The following is an 8411-nucleotide window of genomic DNA, read 5'->3' on the forward strand; positions in this document are numbered from 1 at the left end:
AGCATAGCTCCCATTGTCTCCTTAGTGACTGTTAGGTACAACCTAAGAGGTATCCCTAGAAGTGTTGGTGCTAATACGGGAAGATTTGCGAGATAGGCTTTGATCTTTTCAAAGGCTTTGTGACACTCATCGTCCCATATTACTGGTACATTCTTCTTGAGTTTCTTGAATATTGGTTCACATATCGTTGTTAGCTTCGATACGAACCTACTTATATATTGCAACCGGCCAATAAATCCTCGAATTTGTTTCTCGGTTTTGGGCGGTGGCATTGACATGATTGCCTTAATCTTGGTTGGGTCTATCTCTATTCCTCTAGAGCTTATGACATATCCCAAGAGCTTGCCTGAGGTAACTCTAAAAGAGCACTTTGATGGATTCAATCTCATGTTGTATTTTCTTAGCCTTTTGAAGAATTTTCTCAAGGCTATTTGATGTCCTAGGCGATCTTTTGATTTCACAATCATATCGTCCACATATACTTCAACCTCCTTGTGTATCATGTCATGGAGTAGGGTAGTCGCTGCACATTGGTAAGTAGCACCCGCGTTTTTCAACCGGAATGGCATTACCGTGTAACAGTAAGTACCCCAGGGTGTTATGAATGTTGTTTTCTCCATGTCTTCTTCTGCCATGAGAATTTGATTGTATCCCGCGTATACATCCATAAACGAGTGAAGTGCATGATTTGATGTATTATCTACCAAAATATCGATGTGTGGTAAAGGGAAGTCGTCTTTTGGACTTGCCTTATTTAAGTCTCGATAGTCTACACACATTTTTACCCTTCCGTCCTTCTTTGGAACTGGGACCACGTTCGCTACCCATTCAGGGTATTTAGATACCCTGATAAAACCTGTAGTTATTTGTTTTTGAACTTCTTCTTTTATTTTAAGAGCTACGTTGGGTTTCATTCGACGCAACTTTTGTTTTACAGGTTTCATTTCTGGAATTAGTGGTATAGTGTGTTGAGTTATTTCTCTATTAATGCTCGGCATATCTTCATATGACCAAGCAAATACATCTATAAATTCTTTAAGTTGATTAATTAAATCGGTTCTTTCTAGTTCTTTAAGTGTTAATCCGATTTTAACTTCTCTTTTAATGGTTGAATCATTTGAGATATCAACCGTCTCAGTTTCCTCAATTATCAGTGTTTTCTTTTCAAGTGTTTCCATTACTTTAATGATTTCTTTGTCGTTTTCATTGTTAGTTAAGCAATGCTCGTCATCTTGGGTTAATGAAAAACACGAGGAGTAAGCAGAAAAAGACATATTATTGAACTCTGAAATCATCACATCAAAAAGGGAAATGTCCCCATGGACTTGATTACTAACTATCCTAGGAGTAGAAATAGAAGAAGGAGGGGGTGCTACGACTAAAGACTTGGACGGCTCTACAGGAAAGGATTCTAACTCTGACTTTGACTTAGACGACTCTTCGAACATTGGTCCTTGCCCTGTTGTTATGGAGATTTTCCTTCCACTTGGAGTAGTCACCTTGACTGTCTTGCGCCACCCTTGTACTAATCCTTCTGCTGGAGTGATGAGCTTTGAACGGTCAAAGTTCTCGCTTTGTAGGACCGTTTGGATGAACGAGGAGGTATCCTCTATGTATCTTGGCTCATCTTTTTCTCGCCCAAATAGTAATCCCATGACATTAAAGTCAAAGCATGGGGGTGCTTTCTCCTTGTGAATAGGAGTTGAGATTTCATCTAGAAAGTAGCAATCCAAGAAGATTTCAAATCCTGGTTGCCTTATGCCATTTATAACAAAAGGTTCGGGAAATTCATAGCATGGATAGTCCTCTCCTTCTTTTATGTATTTTCCATTGAGAGTAAGAGGATACTGATCCATTGGGATTACTTTCTTTTGGATGCGAGTGTTCCTACGCGCCTTAGACCTTTCCTGGGCTCGCTTAAGATCTTCCCGAGTAGGTTTTAAACCAAGTCCGAAACTATCTAACTTAGGGAGGACAGGTAATTCTAGCTGTTTTCCTATTTCCTTTTTCTTTCCTAGAGTCATTCCAGGAAAGTGCCCTTGTCTCTTGAGAATAGCATTTACTATCATATTGGAGTGGGGGTCGTGACAGAGAGGGGTCCTTTCATCCTCCTCGATTGAGGAGACTTCTTCATTAAAGCCCCATAAGTCTTCATCGTATTCCACATTATTAATCGGATTTTCCACAGCTTTAATCCTCATGGGTGAAGCATCAATTGTGATGGGGATTCCTCCAACTATGGCTTTTACCTGTTGGTGAAGAGATTATGGGAAGGCCTTGAGGTCATGAAGCCAAGGGCTTCCCAACAATAGGTTGAATGAAGCTTTAATATCTACCACTTGGAAGGTAGTGGCATATTCTATTGCTCCCGTCGTTATATTCATAGTAATCTTACCAAGAGCTTAGCGACGAGTATTGTCATAAGCTCTTATTCCTTGTGTTAACGGGGTTAAGTCTTCATCCCTTATGCCTAACATCCTCGCAGTTCGGAGTTGACAGACATTAATTGTCGATCCATTGTCTACAAGAGTCATTAGGACGTTCATTCTCTTGTAGACTACTGTGAGGTTTAGTGCCTTGTAATGCTTGTCAACTTCGGGAGGTAAATCTTTGTCAGAAAAGGTGATCAAATTGATAGGACTAGGGAGATCACTCGTTAGCCAACCCCTCAGCAGTGGTGTCGGAATCTATCCCTATCTTGTCCAAGGCATTCATTACTGCCAACCTATGTTCTTGAGCCGTATCTATAAGTTTCCATACATTCATCTCGACCTTAGTCTTTTTGAATTGCTTGACAATGTTATTGTCTTCTATAATAGGTATGGGCACTTGCTGTATAGTTTGAATAGGTTGTGTAGAGATGGGAGGTTGTATTCTCCCAGATCTTATGAGGACATCTATAGGTGAATCCTCTTTGTCCCAAAAATCACCTACTGAATACGACATTGCAAGTGGAGGTTTTTCCATGTCTTTTAGGTAGACGTCTTCTTCATCGTTGTTCCAAACCCCATTGATTCTTATGTATTCTTCTTGTGGCATTTGAACTAGCTTCTTACCACCAATCATCTTCTGAATTAAATCTTTAAAATTTAAAACAGTTTTCAATAGTATGTCCCCTTGATTTATGGTATGGACAATAGAACCTATCTGTCCTCCTCAGAGATTCAAATGGTCTCAGTTCTAGAGGTTTGACCTTACCATTCTCGGAGAGAATTTGGAACATTTTAGCATCTGAAGTCCCAATTAGAGTATAGAGTTTTTTACTCTTCTTGGGTGTGTCAATTACTTGAAGAGGTAATGTTTTCTTCTTCATGGGTGGAATTTTATTATACTTTTTCTGAAGTTCCTCCCTTGTTTCTTTGCAAATTAAATAGCCTCACGTAGTAAGTCTATTCCCTCCCACATGGACCATATAAGCATTCGCACATCTTCCTTGCTTGCTGGTTCCTGAAAGTTATCCATGGCATCGAAAAAGATTTCTTCTTCTTCTTCGATAGCATGAATTTCTTCAATAGGTTTGATGAGAGATGAGGGATCAACATTGTTTTCCTCATTAGAGATGGCCAAGGAATGGGAGAGGGGTGCATTGTCGATGCTTGGCTTCTTACTGGCAAGAGGAAATGACAGTTTGTTGTTATCAATTAAATCTTGGATAGCTTCCTTAAGCTTCCAACAATTTTCAGTGAGATGGCCCCTACTTTGGTGATATTTGCAGTGTGCATTGGGGTTCCAATTAGCTGTTTTCTTTTCAAATGGTGGGTCCCCAAATGGTCCAATAGGAGTTATAAGACCTTTTGCATTTAGTCGATCAAATGCGGTGTCATAACTCATACCAATAGGAGTAAAGTTCCTCCTAAATGGTTTCTTTTGTCCTTGGTTGTTCATAGCAAGGACTTCACTCAAATTAAAGGTGCTAACATTGTTTGAGTTGGTGGTTTTGGAATAAGAAGGATTGTCGTTCTTCTTACCTTTCCAGCCACTGTTGGAGTTATTATTAGCAAAGGTCGTCTTCAATATTAATTCCAATATTGTAGACAGCCTTGAAGGTGTGTAGATTGTTTTGATATTTCAAATGCTTGGAGTACTTTTCATGGAGATTCTTGATGAACAACCTCACAGATTCTTTTTCACTAGGTACTTCAATCATCCTAGCAGAGGTTTCTCTCCATTTATTGAAGAAAGAAGTGAAACCTTCATTCTCTTTTTGCTTAAGTATCTCAAGTTCCCTATGATCAGTTTCAACTTGAATATTGCATTTATACCTATCAATGAAAGCGTTTACTATCGATTCCCAAGTAGAGGTTTTCTCTTTATCAAGGGAGATGAACTATTGTTGGAAAACGGTTTCAAGAGATAAGGAAAATAGAGAAGGAGATACTTTTTTTCTCAATACCCTTAATACTCATTATTGTTTCAAAAGCTCTTAAATGAAAATAAGTTTTGTCAGTTGCCTTGAATTTTGAGATGTCGTTGCCATTGAACTTCTGCGGAAGAAGCTCCTTGTCCACTGAGACCCCTTGTGAACTATTGCCCTGAAACTTGTAGTCACTAGATAGCTTGATAAACCTTTCTTACATAAGATCCATTTTTTGTTGCTTCACAGGGTCATTAATTTGGAGGGTTAAGGTCTTCAGTAGTTCAGTAACACCAACTATTTGCTTCTTGAGCTTATTAACTTCTTCTTGACTCGCCATTATCTTCTTGACTTTTATTTTTCTAGCGATTGGTTTGTCAAAAATTTGTAATTGAACAAAAAGGTTTTCTTTGATCAAACGTCCTTCCTTTCTTGACCACGCACTGTAAAATAAACATTTTTATTTTAATGAATTAACTCAAATTGACATTTGATTTTACGGTTTTATAAAGAAAAAGAAAAAAAAGAAGCAAAATTAGGGTGTATATTTTTGGGAATCAAGTATATGGTTCAAACAAGTGGTTCAATTGGAGGATTAATATCTGACTTACCCCCCTAAAAAAATGACGGAAAACACGCGCATACAAGACTCTCTTAGAAATGGTCAATGTGTATATACATATGTAACACCCTAGAAATTCCTTTCTTTTAAAATACCTGTTTTGCCCTGTTTAAAACTTTAAATAGGAATATCTAAGATATTACCGCCACCGTGAAAACGGCTAAGGCAATTATCAAAGATACACAACGGAAGACTATCCTTAAAACCATCCAAAACAAACCAAACCAAACGAAAGTAAAGTCAAACAAAAACAACCTACAACTTGGAACCATTGTAGGCCCTTAACAAAACCAAATGAAACGTGAAAACCTATGCATTAGTCTCACAAGCATAATAATAATATAATCAATAAAGCAATAAATCACATCATAGTCCTATGGAAACTAAGCATGATTCGCTCTTCACTCATGCCCATCATGAATATGCTTCATCACCTGAAAACCTCCTCTCTACTTGTCCCCACTACTCGCCATTAGAAAATGGGTCATCGTAGGGCCAAAGTAAAGACAAGGACAAAACACACAAACACACACAATAAGCAAAGCTGAGTACATAAGCGTAAATAAACACACTAACATGCTTTCACCTATCAACACACCCTTACCTCAATGCACCTGTGAACAAGCACACACCACATTCAACAAGACTCTTTAACTAGACACTAAATAATTTATTTAGCGTTGATTACGCATCGAACGGGTTTCCAACTATCCTCCCCCAAATAAATTGAGGTTAACTGACACGGGAGCTAATCGTGTCAGCGACAAAACCACTCAAAGGTGGCGGAATTCATGCGCATAATAATAAATAAAAAGGAATGTACAGCGTCCTGTATTCCATTAGAAGTTATGGTTAAATATAAAACCCCATAACTCCCCCCATTATTCATACTCAAGGTATATACGTTCCAAGAGTTTTGGTGCGTAATCTCTTTCACTTTACGTTATTTACATGTTATTGGACTTGGTGATGACTCTCAAAGCATAATAAATTAATCAACCATAATTATTCAATCAACCAAACATACCAATTTAATTCTTGAATAATTAGTGACCACATATTATTTAATGTTGAACCCTTTTTAATTCTACCTCAGTGTCAAAGACACCTTAAACGCATAATGCGCTAAAAATCCTATCCTCGGTGTTAAAAACACCTTAAGGGCACAAAGGCACCCACATACAATTCATTCCTTGTGTGCATAGACACTTATATAGCTCATTCCTCATGCTTAAAGCATCAATAAAAATTATTTGAACCATAATAAAATTCCTTGTGTGCATAGACACTTACATGTAGTTTAATTAATCATGCATTCTAACATGCCATAAATAAAAGTGTGGTTCAAACGCAACATGCCAAACATTAATTTTTAAACTATTAATCCATCTCAAATAAATCATGCTTTCTAATTTAATCACCAATGTCAATAATCCACAATTTCCAATCATAAATCTTAGCATGATACTATTTAGAATTAATTAAATCAAGCCTAGCATGATACTACATCACCAAAATACGCTAAGTACGCGAACGTACCTCAATTAAGCTCTTAATATGGTCAATTACACTACAACATCTCTCGAACCAAGTCTCCTACATAAAGGGACAATAAACCTATATTAATTACCTTAGTATACACAAATTTCCAGCAACTTTTAAACATTTTAAAACCTCACTAACAAGCTGAAATTTTGGTTTAAAACCTTTAAAACTCTTTCTTTAAGAGGGTAATTAAAACCACAAAGTGAAAACTCAATTATAGTGTTCATATAAAAATTCCAGCATACTTTTTAAGGCTTAAACCCTTTAAATAAATCTGAAAATTATATTAAAACCACTTAAATTATTCTATACTTATGGGTAATCAACTCCTTTTAATTAATACACAAAATTAGTATGTAAATAAAAATTCTAGCATTATTTTATGAACAAAAACCCATTAAAATTTCATTAAAACTCCATAAAGATACAATCTTTAAGCTTTATTACCACTTACAATCAATGGGTACATAAAACCCCCAAATCAATTGTAAGTTAGAACCCTAAAAATCAACACTTTAATAATTAAAACCCTAACTTTTAATACTTCATAAAATTTTAAAATTTTACACTTTATAATCTAAAATTTATAATATTTAATCATTAAAATATAATTACCAAACATACTAATCATATTTAAACAATTAAAATCAAAAACCCAAATTATAAATTGTTAGAACAATAATTAAAACAAGAGGAGAGAGAAGGGAAGAAGACCGTCGGTGGTTGTTGGGGTGGCTGCAGCCGCCGGCTGCTGGTGGTTGACGGAAGGTGGTCGTCCGGCAAGGTGGTTCGGTGGCTGGAGGGTGACGTGGCAATGGGTTCATGGAACCCACCCATGGACCTCACGTAAGGGGAACAAGAAAAAAATGGAAGTAAGGGAAAAAGAAGGAAAAAGAAAGAGGGAAAAAGGAAAGGAAAAATAAGGAGAAACTAACCTTTTGACTTGTTGACTTTGTGTGGGAAAATTTTGGAGATAAATGGAGTATTTATAATGTAGAGTAGGTTAGGGTAGGTTTGGGTTTCATAAAAATAATGGACTTAAATGATGAAATAGGTGGCCCAAAAGTAAAAATAGGATGATTGGGTTCATAATAAAGATGGGCTCGCTACGTTTGGATTAAATACTTATTGACCCAAATATAAATACTTGCTTTTTTTATAATCCAATAATTAACATAGTTTGACCCAAAAATATATTTTATAATTAAATAAATAATTTATAGAATAAATTAAAAATACGGGGTATTACAGTTTACCCCCCTTAAAAGAAGTTTCGTCCCCAAAACTTAGGTACGAAAACAAGAAAAGGCTCGCTTGAGAACGATAAATGTTTGTAAAATCTGAAAATTTCCTTAATATTTTTAGTTGCTGTACTTTTGTGATACTTTATTTCTAACTCATCTATTCATTAACACACAAAATATTGTGTAAAGTAACTAAATTACTAACCAACTTACACAAACTAGTGTGTAAAATAACAACTTTACTAACAAACTTACACAAAATAATGTGTAAACTATTAGACTGTCTAACAAAATCACAAAAACTATTAGGTTAAGATTCAACTTTGGTAATAAACTTACACATCCTAGTGTGTAAGACAAACAAACTAAATAACAAAATCAGTGTAAAACTGACCGAAAAAGCACTGAAAATGCCAAATTTAGGGAAAAGCGCGCAATTCTATCGCACTCTACCCCCCTTAAAGAAAACGAGTTACGCCCCCGTAACTCCACTTAATTCAACTTTAGAGTTATGTTGTTCTCTTTCTCATTCCATCCTTGGTAAAATCATAATACTTCTCTATATTCATTCCTTGTTGGTAGTACCAAAAATCTCATCAATTCCTTACTCATCACACCAAAAATAATCAATTTCCATTTATGCCAT

Source organism: Chenopodium quinoa, unplaced genomic scaffold (assembly GCF_001683475.1).
Source record: "Chenopodium quinoa cultivar QQ74 unplaced genomic scaffold, ASM168347v1, whole genome shotgun sequence".
Classification (NCBI taxonomy): domain Eukaryota; kingdom Viridiplantae; phylum Streptophyta; class Magnoliopsida; order Caryophyllales; family Amaranthaceae; genus Chenopodium; species Chenopodium quinoa.